Here is a 17489-nt window from a genome sequence, read left to right on the forward strand (position 1 = left end):
AATCCTGAACCCTGGGTATAATACAGCATCCAATTGTGGTTAAAATTCCAACCACTATTATGAAAGAAGGGAGGATTTAAACAGCCACATTTTTCTACTTTCTGGGTCACTAATTCCAACATTTTAGGCCAATTCATTCACAGCGTGTTTAATTCCTACAGGACTCCGTGATGGTTCCATCAGGTGCTTTGTTGGTGGGGATGCAGGTGCACCACCTATCTGCAGTCATTGTGCACAGCTCCCCTCTCGGGAGTGCCATCATGTGTAGTGCCATCCTATTTGCCAAAGCCATCTGGCTAGTGGGAGCTAACTAACCTCTTGTAGCGCTTCTCTGGGGTAGCACATGGCGTTCTGTTGATTATAGTGGATGTCATCAATCAAGTCCACATGCTTGTTTATGGTTGATCCCTAAAAATGTGCTCTCTCAAACCCTGTAGCTATCTGATTTCTAGCTTTAAATTCACTGGGAACTCCCCTAGGCGATATCTCTGGACTTGGGATTTCTCATTGTGTGAGGAGTGCTAGGGTGAAGGGGATTGCCTCCAGGAACAAGGCATATGACCCAGTCCAATCACATGGAAGTACATCTTGGGGGCTCTCCTTTCTACAGTACTACCAGACGTCCATGTGGGGTGCTCTGAGGGTCTAATAGTTTCTACTGGTAGGCTGACCGGTGACATTTAGGATGTGGGTCCAGGTTGTCAATTCTCCTAAGCGTACTGTGAACTTTCCTCCCTGCCTGGAGAGGCAAGAAGGGTGTTTCATCCACCCTGTGGAGAAGAAGGGCACTGTTCTTGGCTCTGACAGCTGCAATGCAGGGAAGGGCAACCACAGCGCTTACAAATGCCGTTTCCCCCCAGCATTGTCATCTTGCTACAGAGCCATCAGGCAGTGCATTCCTACTGGATCTGAGTCCTAACGGAGGAGGGAGCAAACCACCTGTGCTTGCGGTCTGCCAGCGGCCCAAGCACAGCAATCTCTTCTGCTGCCAGCTAGCCCTGTATACTTACCGTGCCATCCATGTTGGACCTTGGTCCTCTACCTCAACCGCTCCCACTGTTTGTGTGTCATCATTAAGCAATTCCTTTGGGAGAAGTGACAGAAAAGGGTCTGGACTTGGTTCTGAAGTGAGGAAGTTGATGAGTTGGAGTGAAAATTGTCCTACAGTAGGGGTTCTCAACCTTCCTCATGCCACGACCCTGTAATACAGTTCCTCATGTGGTGGTGACCCCCAACCATAAAATTATTTTCATTGCTACTTCTTAACTATAATTTTGCTACTGTTATGAATCGGGCGACCCCTATGAAAGGGTCATTCGACCACCAAAGGAGCCTCGACCCAGAGGTTGAGAACCACTGTCCTACAAGATCCCATTGGGAATTGTCAGCACCCATCCCATAGACTCCAGTCATCAGTTGGCGTATTAATTGAGATAAGGACCAGGTTGCATTATAGGGCCTGACAATTATCAGGAGGAGCTGTTTAGAAAATGGATTTTGCCCTCAGGGAATCTGCAGTACTAGGTATCCACACTTGAAGTTGGTAGTTCCCCATTTCAGACTCCAGGCCGAGCAAGGTGGGATATCTTGTTCATAGCCTCTCTGACTCTCAGGCACAAGTTTTATCTACATGGGAAAACAGCCACTGATAATACAAATCTCCATGTGGCAAAACTTGACAGGCATTAAACTTAATGGTTTGTGGTGATGAGACCCTAGTTAGATTAATAACTAATCTGATGGTATAGGACAGTGGTTCTCAACCATCTTGTCACATGTGTACCCCCAATCCCATTTCCATGGAGAGCCAGAGAAGTGTTCAAACCTGTTCAGTGACATCCAAAGTTAGGCTGCCATCCTGAATCTAAGATCTGCCCTTTTGTCACATGTCCCCCCCAATATCTCCCCTTTCTATTTCGTGTATACCCTTAGATCTCTCCCTCTTATTACTGTATTACCTTCCTGTCATGTAATCAGGGGAATTGCATGCCCCCCAAAGATACATAAGCCTTGGTTAGAAATAAATTTCTCTGAGGGAAGGGGAGCAGGGAGGGGGGGAAAGAGAGGACTTGATGCAAAGGGCCTAAGTGGAGAGCAAATGCTTTGAAAATGATGAGGGCAAAGAATGTACAGATGTGCTTTATACAATTGATGTATGTATGGATTGTGGTAAGAGTTGTATGAGTCCCTATTAAAATGTTTTAAAAAAAAGAAAGTAAAAAAAAAAAAAGAAAGAAAGAAATTTCTCCTGTCCTCCTTCCCCGTTCTCTCTCCCCTGCCATTCCCATCTTCCATATCCCCACGTGGACCACCAAGCAGGGCTGAGGTGAGTATGCTACTATGAAATGTGTCTGACTCCTTCATTTTACTCTCTCCTATCTTTCATATTCTCTATGACTTTACTATAATCTGTATATATTATCACAATTGTGCTTGTTGGGGCTGTGATAATTTATTAGGAGCTGGCTCCCCTGACACATGGGGAACTAACTTCTCCCACTATGAGGCTTGTAAGTCAAGCTCCTACACACACACACACACACACACACACACACACACACACACACACACACAGCATCAGCAAAGAGTTAAGCTAGAGGTGTTTAAGCATAGGGTCACTTCAGAAAAGCTGAGGTGAGTCCCCCTCGGGAGCTCAGGGAGAGGAGGATGTTGTTTAGGATAACACTCCTTATTTGTAAAGGGTATTTGCAAAGGGATTATGCTATGCTGACGATCAAGCCATTTTCTTAGCTACTAATTTCATCCTTGAGGCTCCTACATTTTCTTTCTAATTTTTCTCAGGCTAAAAATTTGTGTCAGGATTTCCTGAGTCTTATCTCCAGCTATAAATTTGGATTCGATACCTCAGGATGCCCACCCAGCCTGACCTCAACATGAGACATTTACCCCGCTGGTCATCTTGGGAGCCACTGTTTATCTTCCCGCCAAGTAGAATGAATGCTCATTCCCTTAACAAACAAAGCGTTCATTCCTGGCAAGCAGAGAATCCATTCTCTCTCTCTCTAACAATATTCTTTCATAGTCAGGATCATCAATGTGGCAGGGGAGGCTCATGGATGGGTTGATTCGACCTTAAACTCTGTAAGCCCAGTGGCACATCTTTGGGGCTTTTTTCACCTGGATATGCTCAATGATTGGAGAATCCACAGCTAAACCCCATTAATTTCTGAATGTTTAATCATGTGCAGCAACAATTCAGCACTCTTTTCAGGCCACCGACCCTGGGTCCAATCCCCCACCCCCACCTCACCCCCTCCAGTTTGGCCTGGACAAACCTGTCTGAGAGCACGACTGCTTCTGCAAAGGGACGGCTTTCAAATCGTGGGTGGCTATCCCGGTATGCACACCATTGATAGCCTGGGCTGTTTCACAGGTGTTCTTAAAGTGGACTCAAAGATTTGACCCTCTTGATTTGCATAATTCTGTGGGGCTTGCAGGGTCAAGTGCGTAGTGCACCATTTTGGCAGATCACCTCAGGCTAGTTGGGCAGAATGAGGATCCATTTCGTAGCAGACAGAGTATTCATTCTTAGGAAGCAGAGCGCTCATTCCCTTGCAGGCAGAAGTCTCCATCCTGTTCCTGAAACTATTGTCTCTTTGAGGTTTTTGCTTTCTTTCCTGCCTTTTCTGGTTCAAAAATTCTAGACTATTGAGACTTCAGATTGTTGTAAAAAAAGTCATAATATTTTTCTTAAGAAAGGGAGGCTATTGATACCCAGGACTGCCTGGTATTCTGTACTGGGCCATACATCATTAGAAGGACTCATAGAAAGATTGCACCGCGACTAGCACACACTGAACCTTATTCTGTTCACTAATCTGTGCGTAGGTGAAGTGGAAGGTGTTAAAATGTAGTACTTTAATCCATAATCAGGGAAGGAAATGAGAGTTGAAATTCTAAAGCATTGGTTTTTGCAGATTAAAGAACTGAAATACTCATTTGCACTTGAAATGAAAATGTCCTTCAAACGTTAAGCCTTCATTGCTTTTGGAGTTCTTCATCTTGGCAACTTCGGTTTTCTCTCCTCTGTAACTAGTTCCTTGGCTTGAATCGGTGGATTCCACTCATTGACTATTGTTATAGTTGCTTTTTGTTTTCACATTCATGACTTTGGCCTTACAAGCCTTTAAATTGTGTATGGGCTTCCACTTTAAGGTTTTTAATTTAGCCATAGGGCAATTCGTTCTTACAATGCTCCATACCCTTGTAAGATGATCACTTAACACTGTTGTTAAAGTGAGGTTAAGGAATTATAACGGAGCCCACTTATCTAGAATGACAGTGTCTGAGGTCTTAAAAAATGTATCCCCAAATAAGCAACTATGTAAAGAATCTACAAACAGTGCATACAGAAGAAAGCACAGAGTTTACATTATAGCGGGCTGTGGTCTATAGTGGATTCCTGGTGACATAGCGGTTACTCATTGGGCTGTGACATACAAGGTCAGCAGTTTGAAAACATGACCTGCTCTGTGGGAGGAAGTTGAGGTTTTCTACACCCATGGCTACAGTCTTGGAACTCACAGGGACAGTTCGACCCTGTCCTGTAGGGTCACTGTCAGTTGGCATCAGTTCAGGGGCAATGTATTTGATTTTGGATTTTGGTAGTCTATCCTAGGAGCCCCAATTCCATTTAAGTTTTGAACTCAGTTATTTCTGGCTATTAAATGTGGCGAATGCTTCAGCAAGTCTGGGGCAAGTCTAGGGAAAGGCAGCTTTACCCTTAGGTAGAGTGTGTTTGGAAGGATTTCACAGCTCTGGTGAGCCCAGGGAGGGGAAATCTTGCCCTCAAAATGTGTACTGAGACCTGGGGAACAAGCTTAAGCATGTCCTTAATGATTTACTAGAAATAGCTGACATGTTATCTAAAAATTGGGGTCCCGGCGGCTATGACTCAGGGCCACATGGTCATGAGTGAAACCTTGACTACCATGTTGAAGCCCAGAAGCAGTCCTGAAACTTTAAAAATCTGCAATTGTGTAAGGTATCCCAATCGTGATTCTCTCCCCCTTTGTGCAGTTCCAGCTGTGACAAGCATCAATGGACTCGCCGTCAGTCATGGTTGGCAATGAGCTCTTTGGTTTCCATCCATAATTGGATCATTGGTGTGGATTCCACTTCTGGCCGCTGTACTGTGTACATACTGATGGTCTCTCTCATTGCAGGATGATTTTCTTTCTTCTTTGTCCTGTATAAGGTTCAATAAAAATGATTTCTATATCATACATTACACTTGGGTTTTGGTTTCTAAATATGTTTCTTCTTTATTTCTAATTTGGTTCTGTTACCTCAGTTGCCGCCTCTCTCCTCAGCATGCTTCTAACTATAATTTCTACAAATGGCATCAGTGACTTTTTCTGAGCACTGCAGAAAGGACAGCATCAACAGATGTTGCAGACAGATGACTCAGGTGTGGGGCTTGGTGTCAGCTGGGAGATCTGAACTCTGGGAGGCAGCGGGGCAACTGGTATCAGGCACCGACCCCTGCTTGGTTGTGAGCCGCTGGCACATAGTGATTCCCAAGAATTAAGAATGATGCTTCTTAGATACCTGCTTACAAGTATTTTATGGTGGTATAAATGTTAACCCTGAAAATACCAATGCCTTGGAAGGTTTTATTTTACTTCTACAGAGGGCAAACTGCCCATGGTCTTTTTGCTGCGAATGGAATTGATGTGGACTCAGGGTGTGGTTGATGGCGAGTGTTTCCAGCAGGGGGCAGAGCAGGCATGCTTAAAAATCCCTATTCAGGTTCTCACATTGTTTATTTTTTATCATTTTAAGGGGATTTACGATACAAAATCTTTGGAAAGCTTGGCAAGATTGGATCTTTGTTTCACGGGCTGAAATCTATTTACTTTCCTTGCAAACAATCCTTCCAATCTCAAGGAATTTTTTTTAAAGCAGCAGCATAAATTATAATCCATCGAATCTGATGGAAATTTCTTCCTTCCCCCTTTTACATTTGTGACACTATTTTGAGAAGCACACAACTGGGAGGTGTGGCACGGCGGCTTCGGAACTTTTGATAATGGGAGTGGGTTCAGAGGTGCAACCTAGGCTGCCTGCCATGGGCCTCAGGGCGTGAGTTAAACAGAGCTTCACAGATTTTGTGATGGGTTCAAATTTCTGACTTAGGTTTGAGAATGAAAGAAATGTAGTGCCCATTTTTTCTATAATTCTAGTTGAATTTCTTTCTCGGTTATGCCTTATTAAGCATAAATCAATGTCTTCCTGAGGAACGTTGACAAGTTACTGCTTTCTCAGTCATTTTCGGTTTAAATCTTACTCATTCCCCTTTGCCTCTCTTGAGTTGACTCCAACCAGGGCAGCGGTTCTGAACCTGTGGGTCTAGGCCCCTTTGGAGGTCAAACGACCTTTTCACAGGAGTCACCTGATTCATAACAGTAGCAAAATTACAGTGATGAAGTAGCAACGAAAATAATTTTATGGTTGGGGGGGGGGTCACCACAACATGAGGAACTATATTAAAGGGTCGCGGCATTAGGAAGGTTGAGAACCGCTGATCTAGGGGAATGTAGGACTGGCACATGGCCCATCTCATACCAGGGGGAAAGGAGACCCCTTGTAATGCTTTGTTACTGCACATCTTCCAGATGTGTGGCACTTTCACTAGAGTGAACAGCAGAGCTTGGTCAGGGCCCTGAGATGGTTCAAGTATTTCCCTGTTCTTTGGGACTGAAATCTTGTGAGGCTGTAATGTAATCTTCACCCTGGCCTCAGTGGAGATCACTTAGGTGAGTTTCTTTGATTAAGTTTCCTCAAATTACAATTTCAAGACTTTAAGTGAATCTATCTAGAATATATTTACCGTTCCATCTCCTCTCTCCTTCTCAGTGTCCAAATTCCATTTAGGCTGTATGATCATATCAGTGCCCTTTAATGCTCTCTAGGATGGGGTCAAGGTTACTTTGAAAGCCCATGTGGCAGCTCTGCCTGGTGGGGCATGGGTAGTAGGGGCTGCCAGCAGAGACGGTATGCTGGGAGATGAAAGTGATGAGAAGGGAGGGTGGGGGGCCTAAAACTTCTGCTCTGGGACCTCTGCCATTGTTCCAGAAAAAGCTGGCAAATGCTCCCGCCTTTCTCTTCTGGGTCTTGGTGGAGTCAGATACTCTCTCTACTGTGGGTTCTCTTACTCATCTGTGCTCTAAGAAGGCAGTCTCCACAACTCGCTGATAAAAGTTTCCACCTTGAAATTTCATAAAGGTATGCGAATGCAGAAGTGCAAACTAATTTTTAAAGTTCATTAAAGGCCTTATGAGCTCAGGGGAGACAAAGAGTGGTTGAGCCATAACACTCAGCCCTCTCGAGTGCTCATTTCTTGGCGGTCCTGGTAGAGGCTCAGGGGTATTTCCCTTATGGCACTGCCCCGTGCCTGGACAAATCCCATGTCTACAAAGGGCCCATTGTCTCACACATGGGGCTGAGTTGCCTTCTGCAGCTGTCATAACACAGACATCTACTTGCTCTTCCTTGGGAGAGTTTTGTGTTCACAGATTGGGGCCTCATCTTTGCACATACTTCCCCTCACCCCTGACGCAGCCAGTCCAGACGCTAACTCTGAGTTTCACATTTCCAGGCGCAGCTGAGGTGCTCCCTGGGCTTCTGTGAGTCCTGGTCACGGATGTGGAGCTGTTGATTTCTTTCTCTGACTACGAGTGTTAGGAAGGTCTGGAGACTGGAGGCAGGGGCAAATGGAACTTTCTTACTTCTGTCTAGATTGAATAGCAAATATTTTGCTTTAAATAAGAAACAGGGCACCTTAAAATCTTTGCAATATCCCTTGACTTTAATCTTTGACCATTTTCCTTTTGAATTTTGACACTGAAACCGTGGTGCCAGGCCAGGAGTAATGGCCTGCAATTTGTGGTTTTCAATTGCACAATAAGTCATTTAATGATCTCTTTTTCTTTCACTCCTTGTTCTTTCTGTGACCCTTCAGTGACAGAATTGTTTAAAGTATAAACCAGTTGTTGTACATTCTGACTTACGGTGATTTTGTTTATATCAAAGTAAAATTGTGTTCCATGCGGGTTTTAAGGGCCAACTTTTCTCTAGGCCCCCCCTCTCCCCCCACCCAGCACCTGGGAGAATACTTGAGTTTCCATCCTTTTGGTTAACCACTGAGCTTGTGTACCATCTACACCACCCAGGGGCTCACTCAGCGCGCTGTTGTTCCAGACAGGCCCAACTCAGAGTGAACCTAAACACAGCGCAGTGGAACAGAACAAACCCCACTTGTTTTCATGTTGATCATCCTCACACTTGTTATTACGCTTGCACACACTATTGTAGCCACTGTGTCAATCCATCCCTTGGAGCGTTTTCTTCTGTTTTGCTGGCCTTCTACTTTACTAAGCAGGATACCTTTCTTTGGGGATTGGTTTCTCCTGATAACATGTCCCAAGTATGTGAGAAGAAGTCTTGCTATCCTTGCTTCTAAGTAGCATTCTGGTTGTACTTTTTACAAGATAGATAAAAATTTTAAAAATTATTTTTAAAGGAGTATGATTGAGATATAATTGACATTTATAACAATTATATTGAGATACAATTAATAATCCAGTACTTCAGTCATAGTAAGAAGAGTGATACAATCATCAACAAAATCAATTTCAGAACATTTTCTTCTTTCTGGTACCCATTGCTGTTGAGTCCTCATTTCTTCTCAATTTCTCATTCCATGTCCCTGGTAATTATCAACACAGTTATGGTCTCCGTAAACCCATTCATCCCGAATTCCCTCTACAGAAAAACGTACAAAACAAAGTAAAAAATCCAAAAAAGGACCCAGCAACTATAACCACACAGACCAGAGGGAAACCTCAATTGGAAAGAAAGCAGAGCATATTTAAAAAAACTGGAATAAATTAAAAATGGGTCAAGAGAGAAACCAAATGACAAGGTGTCACATTGCAGCCCAATTCCAGCTGCTGACATGCACCTCGCAATGCTCTCTGTTGATATTCAGCCTGCCAAACTGTGCTCTTTTTGTGTGTGCTAATCTCTCAATCTATGTAGTGATGCTACGAATGTATTTTGGGATTCCATTATGATCCATAATGTTCCAAGAACCCGGTGTTTAGAATTTAAACTCTGATGTCATTTCTTACTGTTGGTTTGAATATTATTTGTTATTTACAAGATATTTTAAAAAGTTCTTTTGGCAGACTGTGGTGTTTTCAATAATCTTGGCCAACATCCTAATCTACATGCATCAATGCTCCTCTGGTTTTCCTTATTTATCGTCCAGCTTTCACATGCATACAAGGTGATTGGAAATACCATGATTGGGGTTAGGAGCACTTTAGTCCTGTCAGTGACATCTTTGTCCTGTAATATTTTAAATAGGTCTTGTGCAACAGATGTGCTCAGTGCAATATGTCACTGATTTCTTTACTGCTGTTTCTGTCAACATTGACTGTGTGTGGAGCCATGTAAAATGAAATCTTTGACAACATCACTATGTTTTCTGGTTATCATGATGCTGTCTATTGGTCCAGTTGTGAGGAAATTTCCACTCTTTATATTGAGTTTACATACTGAAGGTTCTAAATATGGTGCTATGCAAAAGTCTCATAGGGCTATTCCCGCCCGTCCCCTCCATTATCCCCCCACCCCACCGCCTCACCCCATAGGGCTATTTTTATTGAACAGACAGAGATACAGGCAAGAAGAGGCCAGGTGCTGGGCCAAGTCAGTGAAAAAACTTAGCCTGAAATTAGGCCCTATTAGTTCTCAGCTCTGAGCTCTTTCCATATTAATAGTGGTGTTGTCATGAAATGTGCTGGAATCAGAAGTTCCTGCTAACTACAAAGTCAGCAGTTCAAATCCACCAGCTGCTCCGAGGGAGAAAGATGTGGCTTTTTACTCCCGTAAACAATTATAGTCTAGGCAGTTTTATCTTGGCATACAGGGTCACTATGAGATTCAAATTTAGTCCTTGTAGATTTGTGTATATTATCTGGTCAGTTTTCCAGCAGCTAGCAGTAAAGTGGCTTGAGGAATATAAAAACTCAAGCAGACCATTGCCTTTGAGTCCATTTCGACCGCGAGTGACCTTCTGGATAGAAGTTGCTGGCCCGTAGAGTTTCCAAGATTGTGCCAACAGAGCTCCTACATGAAGAAGAGGCAAGTCTTGTTTACTTGTGTTTCATTTCTGAGTTAGCAGTAGGTGCACTTGACATATCTCACCGATTAAACTGTTGCTACTATATTGAGGTAGCAGAAAGATGACATATCTGGCATAAGCCCAACAAGTTTACGACAGGCCTAGTATGTAGCTGGAGCCGCGAGCAGGGGCTTCTGTCCTACCACAGTAAGAGGAAGCACCAGACAGCCAGTCCTGGTCATTGCAACTCTCCCATGATGGCCTTTCATGACCCTTTCAAGATGCATGTTTTAACATAGGGGTGAACACACTATAGACAAGGAGCTTGTTGCCTTTCTTTATTTGGCCAGCAGCTAATAATAGCTTTCAAATTATTAAATGGTCAAAATTAAAACCAAGAGAAGAATAATATTTTATGATACATGCTTGCGGCGGTTAAATTGGTTTTCCAACCTATTGTGTCCTGAAGACATACCCTTTACCACAACCATAAGGAACATGTTTGTGAAGTGGGCCCCAGCATCTCTTAAGACTCCTGTAATTGCTATTCTACGTGCACCAGGATTAACAGTGGGCACTGCTCCAAGCGAACTCCGACATTTACCCACAATGGGGCTGATTGGTCCCCGTGATGGTAGAGGGCAGGTGTCAGCACTGAATCACCAGAGACAGGGTGGGCGTGGTTATAATAAACAACAAGTTTTCAATAATAATCAAAGCAACCTGTCTCGTGTGGAATTATGGCATTGGCTACTTAGCCGCAGTGTCCCTAGGAATGAAATAGATGGGAAGCCTACTAAATATTTACATGATCTGTACAGGCAAAAGAATGGTAGATCAGGTGAACAGCAGAATAGACAGTCACGATCGCTCAATCAATTCCCAGGCCTGAGCCAGTTTACAGACCCACAACCCCTTGAATGAAGGGGAGGCCGGGTCACTTGTAAGGAGGATCCTGCTACATCACTGAAGGTTTATACTGTTAGTCTTTCTTCTAGCCTTCCCCAAAGGGACCTGCGGCCTTTCACAAGTGACTGTTCACTGGGGGAAAGGAAATAATCAAACTTTTCAGGGATTACTAGACACCAGCTCAGAACTGACACTAATTCCAGGAGACCCAAAATGTTTTGAAGGCCCACCAATCAGAGTGGGGGCTTATGGAGGTCAAGTTATCAATGGAGTTTTAGCTCAAGTATGCCTCACTGTGGGTCCAGTGGGCCCCCGGACCCATCCTGTGGTTATTTCCCCAGTTCCAGAATGTATCATTGGAATAGACATACTTAGTAACTGGCAGCTCTCAAGCCTTGAAGGACTGCTAGTGTCTCACTGCTTTATAATTTAACTGTTAATTTATTGTATTATCTATCTGTATGTAATTTAATGGTTGATTTCTTGAATTATATATCTATATAAATATATTTATATATAATTACTAGCCATCTGGTTTGTCTCTCTAGAGAACCATGTCCAATACAGGCGGTTACATAATTTCACATCAATGTGGTATGTAAGAGTGTAGAGGGGGAGTCCAGCCTGTTGGTCAGGTACCTGATGGTACCTTCGTGTAGGCATTTACTTCCCATGGGGAGGGCCCTGGGAATCTCCTTCTTTCTCTCTGCCTTCACCCTCATTCTGGTGAGTCACTCTGAGACCTACCAGGCCCTGGAGATGCATCCCACTGCCATTGGACCCAGAAGACTTTGTACCCACTGACTGGTGATGTTCCTGCATTCCGTATCATTGCATGTGCCTTTGTGAGTATGGACGAGTATCTGTGTTATGGACTTCAGTCGGACTAGGCTGGAAAGTTTTCCTGATATACAATTACTTCTTGATATAAAGCTTTTTCTTACACATATATGAATGTCACTGCCTAACACACTGTTTAAGAATGTTTGCACTTCAAGTTATGTCTGTCTGGAAACTTCTCAAAATATTCTCTTCAAAGATTTGCTCAGATGTCATTTTCCCTTTCAAGGCTATCTGGAAAGATAGTCTTGACCCTTCTTCAGTAGTTAGCTTCTCTCTCCATTTTGCTTGTGCTGCTTTGTTTTGTAAGCTGTATAGACTCATTACCTGTGACATGCTAGATAATTTTCTTTGTTTTCTGTTGCTTACTGACTGTTTCCCTGATTACAATATAAGCTCCATGAGGTCTTGTATGTTTTGTTCATTGATGTACCATGTCCTTTAATGATGTCTGACACATCTAAGATGCTCAACACATAGTTGTTGAGTGAATCAATAAAACAATTATCAAGAGGCAAGCCTAAGCACTGAAAACATTATCCTGGATTCCCTGTGTTTGCAGTTCCTATCTGTACCAGTATGGATTGTGATAAGAGTTGTACGAGCCCACAATAAAATGATTAAAATAAAAACAAGATTGTTAAGGAAACAAACAAGCAAACAAAAAAGAAAACGTTATTTAAACCCCAAGTACTCCCTCTACTATCTTTAATGCTCTGAAAACAAATTATTTAAAAATTATTGAGTATTATTTTAGTAGAGTTCTTGTTCAGGATTCATGAGATAACTTCTTTAAGCGAGATAGGTGCTATTACTATTCTTCTTTTTTTTTTTTTTTTTTTAACAATTTATTGGGGCTGATACAATTCTTTACACAGTTCATACATATACATACATCAATTGTATAAAGCACATCTGTACAGTCTTTGCCCTAATCATTTTTTTCTCTTTTCTTCTTTTACATTTTATTAGGGACTCCAACAACTCTTACCACAATCCATACATATACGTACATCAATTGTATAAAGCACATCCATACATTCCCTGCCCCAATCATTCTCAAGGCATTTGCTCTCCACTTAAGCCCCTTGCATCAGGTCCTCTTTTCCCCCCCGACCCTCCCTCCCCTTTCCCCCCTCCCTCATATGCCCTTGGTAGTTCATACCTCGTTATTTTGTCATATATTGCCCTATTCGGGGTCTCCCTTCCCCCCTTCTCTGCTGTCCCTCTCCCAGGGAAGAGGTCACATGTGGATCCTTGTAATCAGTTCCCCCTTTCCAGCCCACTCACCCTCCACTCTCCCAGCATCGTCCCTCACACCCTTGGTCCTGAAGGTATCATCCACCCTGGATTCCCTGTACCTCCAACCCTCATATGTACCAGTGTACAGCCTCTGTCCTATCCAGCCCTGCAAGGTAGAATTCGGATCATGGTAGTTGGGGGGAGGAAGCATCCAGGATCTGGGGGAAAGCTGTGTTCTTCATCAATACTACCTCACACCCTAGTTAACCCATCTCCTCTCTTAAGCCCCTCTATGAGGGGATCTCCATTGGCCGACACTTGGGCCTTGGGTCTCCACTCTGCACTTCCCCCTTCATTTAATATAATATATATATACACATACATATATACATATACACATATATACACATACATACACACACATATCTTTTTTTTTTTTTTTTGCATGATGCCTTATATCTGGTCCCTTGGGCACCTCGTGATCGCACTGGCCGGTGTGCTTCTTCCATGTGGGCTTATTTGTTTCTGAGCGAGATGGCCGCTTGTTCACCTTCAAGCCTTTAAGACCCCAGACACTATCTCTTTTGATAGCCGGGCACCATCAGCTTTCTTCACCACATTTGCTTGTGCACCCATTTGTCTTCAGCGATCCTATCATGGAGGTGTGCAGTCAATGATATGGTTTTTTGTTCTTTGATGCCTGGTAACTGATCCCTTTGGGACCACTCGATCACACAGGCTGGTGTGTTCTTCCATGTGGACTTTGTTGCTTCTGAGCTAGATGGCCGCTTGTTTATCTTCAAGCCTTTAAGACCCCAGTCACTATCTCTTTTGATAGCCGGGCACCATCAGCTTTCTTCACCACATTTACTTGTTCACACACTTTGGCTCCAGCCGTTGTGTCGGGAGAGTGAGCATCATAGAGTTCCAATTTAATAAAAGAAGGTATTCATGCATAGAGGGAGTGTTTGAGTAGAGGCCCAAGGTCCTTCCGCCACCTTAATACTTGACCTATAAATATCGACACAAAGATCTATTTCCCCAACCTCCTATATATATATGCATGTACATGTCTTTGTCTAGACCTCCATGAATGCCCTTTGACTCCTAGCTCTTTCCTCCATCTCCCTTGACCTTCCTCCTGCCCTACTACCATGCTTCATCGCCCCCTGGGCTAGAGTATACCTCTTCTCTAAGCAACCTTACCCTTGATCATTTCCCATCAGGCCTGCCACTCCCCCTTCTCTACCCTTTGGGGTCCCATGTTTTTCCCTTGTCCCTGGGTTTGTTAACACCACTTCCTTACCCCCCCTACCCCCCACCCCAAGTCCCCCCGGAACTGTCGGTCCCGTTGTTTTTCATCCAGATAGTTCATCCAGCCTGTCCTATTCAGACAGACCTGTGGGGTCACTAACATGCACGAAAACTAGACAGAGGAACACAAAGCAACAGTGTACAACCAGACAACAATACAACCAAAACAAACCACTGAAAAAGAACAGAACAAAACAGTTCACAAGAGAAAAGCTTGTAGTTAGTTCAGGGATCTTTGCTGGTCCTTAGGAGCGTTTTCCAGTCCAGTCTGTTGGGGCACCATGCCCTGGCCCCAAAGTCCGCTTTCAGCATTCCCTGGGGACCTTGCCACTCCATTCCCTTGCTGTTCCGCTGCACTCCCCCAGTGATTTGCCTCGGTGTGGTGGGATCAGGTCAGGTGCAATTCCCACACTGTGTCTCCGGTGCTGTCCCCTGTATCGCCCTTAGACACTGAGGGGCATCATGTCTCATAGTAGGGCCAGCCATGTTGTTCTCTCTGTGGACTGACTGCTCTACTCAGGAACATCATCATCACGGCCTGGTGGGCCAGGCTGTGCTCCACTCTCTCCTCCTGCCCCTTCATCTGCTCCCGTGTGCTCTGATCAAATATGTCCATCTCCCATAGCTGCAGGGTCAATGTCGTCCTTTGGAACAAGTTCTTTTCGGGGGAGGGGCAGGAATCCACTTAATTTATGGTGCTGGGGCCAGCCTCCCAGACCTCTCCACCGGTTCCGTCCTCCACGCCGGGATATTGCATTCACACCTTGCGACACTGGGTTGAAGTCTGGTCCCGCTTTCCCTGTGGAGATATAAACCATACCCTCCCCTTGGGTGGATTAATGCCCCATTTCTGTCATGCTGATTGTACTTACCTCAGGGGACTCATGTTGTACCTGTCCCTTTGGGTCTGGCTTACCTCGCTTAACATAATTCCTTCCAGCTCTTCCCATGAAATAACGTGTTTCATGTGCTCATCGGTGTTTTTTAGTGCTGCATAATACTCCATTGTGTGTATGTGCCAAAGTTTGCTAATCCACTCGTCTATCGATGGAAACTTAGGCTGTTTCCAAGTCTTTGCTATTGTGAATTGTGCCGCAATAAACATTGGAGCGCATATGACTGGTCGTGTTTTATTTGCTGCTTCAACCGGGTATATGCCCAGTAGAGGGATGGCTGGGTCGTAAGGTAGATCAATTTCCATTTTCTTTAGGTATCGCCAGATTGCTTTCCACAGTGTCTGTACAAATCTGCACGACCACCAGCAGTGGAGGAGGGTTCCTATTTCACCACAGCCCCTCCAACACTTGTTGCTCTCTGATTTACTGATCTGAGCTAGCCTGAGGGGTGTTAGGTGGTATCTCATGGTTGTTTTGATTTGCATTTCTCTTATGGCAAGGGACTTCGAGCACTTTCTCATATATTTATTGGCCATATTGATCTCCTCTCTAGTGAAAGTTCTTCTCATTTCTTTTGCCCACTTCCTTAGGGGGTTAACTGTTTTCCTCTTTTTGCAGGTCATGATGGTGTTGTAGATTTTAGTAATGAGCCCTTTGTCTGACGTGTCATTACTAAAAATCTTCTCCCAGTCTGTGGGTTGCCTTGTCACCCTCTTGGCAAAGTCTTTCGAGGTGCACAGGTGTTTTATTCTTATTAGATCCCATTTGTCGATTTCCAGATCACCTGTGTGTGTCCCCTTCCCTGTTGCAGTGAGCCTATGTGCTCCCTGGGCCAGTGCTCTGAGATTAGTCCCGATTCCCTCCTTAATGGTCCTGATGGTTTGGGGTTTGACTTCTAGATCTGCGATCCACCTTGAGTGTATTCTTGTGCATGGGGTGAGGTAGACGTCTTGTTTCAACTTTCTACATGTGGATATCCATTGTTTCCAGCACCACTTATTAAAGAGGGCATTTGCTTCCCACTTGACGTTTTTGGGACCCTTGTCGAAGATCAGTTGTCTATATGCTGATGATTTTACTCCTGGGCTTTCTATTCTTTTCCACTGGTCTGAGTGTCTATCATTGTGCCAGTACCATGCTGTTTTGACCACTGTAGCTGTGTAGTAGGCATTAAAATCAGGTAGGGCGAGTCCTCCAATTGTGTCCTTCTTCTTGAGGAGTTCTCTGCTAATTCTGGGTTTCTTCCCTCTCCATATGAAGTTGGTGGTCAGTTTTTCCAATTCTTTGAAGAAGGTTGATGGTAATTGGATTGGTATAGCATTGAACTTGTAGAGTGCTTTAGGAAGAACTGTCATCTTTACTATGTTCAGCCTACCTAACCATGAGCAGGGGAGCTTCATCCATTTGTGAAGGTCACTTTTGGTTTCCTGTAATAGGGTTTTATAATTATGCTTATATAGGTCTTTAGTATTTTTTGTTAAGTATATTCCTAGGTATTTCAGTTTGTTCTTGGCTACTGTGAAGGGTACTTCCCTCTTAATCGCCTCTTCCATGGCCCTGTCCGATGTGTATAGAAACCCTACCGACTTCTGTTTATTGATCTTGTATCCTGCTACTCTTCCGTATTCCTCTATTGCTGTAAGTATTCCAACTGTGGAGTTTTGGGGGTCTTCAATGTATAGGATCATGTCATCTGCAAATAACGATAGTTTCACCTCCTCCTCTCCCAACTGGATCCCTTTGATGTCCTTCCGCTGTCTTATGTTGTTAGCCAGAACCTCCAAAACGATATTGAATAGAAGAGGGGACAGGGGGCATCCTTGTCTTGTACCCTTTTTCAGTGGTATTGTTCTTGTCTTTTCTCCATTGACTATGATGTTGGCTGTTGGTCTTTCATAGATAGCTTGTATGAGCTTGAGGAACTTACCTTCCAATCCTATCTTCATGAGTGTTTTGATTAGGAATGGATGCTGGATGTTGTCAAATGCTTTTTCTGCATCTATGGATATTATCATATGGTTTTTATCCTTTTTCTTCTCGATGTGGTGAATGATATTGATGGATTTTCGGATGTTAAACCATCCCTGCATCGCTGGGATGAATCCTACTTGGTTGTGGTGAATGATATGTTTGAT

This window comes from Tenrec ecaudatus, chromosome 12, assembly GCF_050624435.1.
Source record: "Tenrec ecaudatus isolate mTenEca1 chromosome 12, mTenEca1.hap1, whole genome shotgun sequence".
NCBI classification, from domain to species: Eukaryota; Metazoa; Chordata; class Mammalia; order Afrosoricida; family Tenrecidae; genus Tenrec; species Tenrec ecaudatus.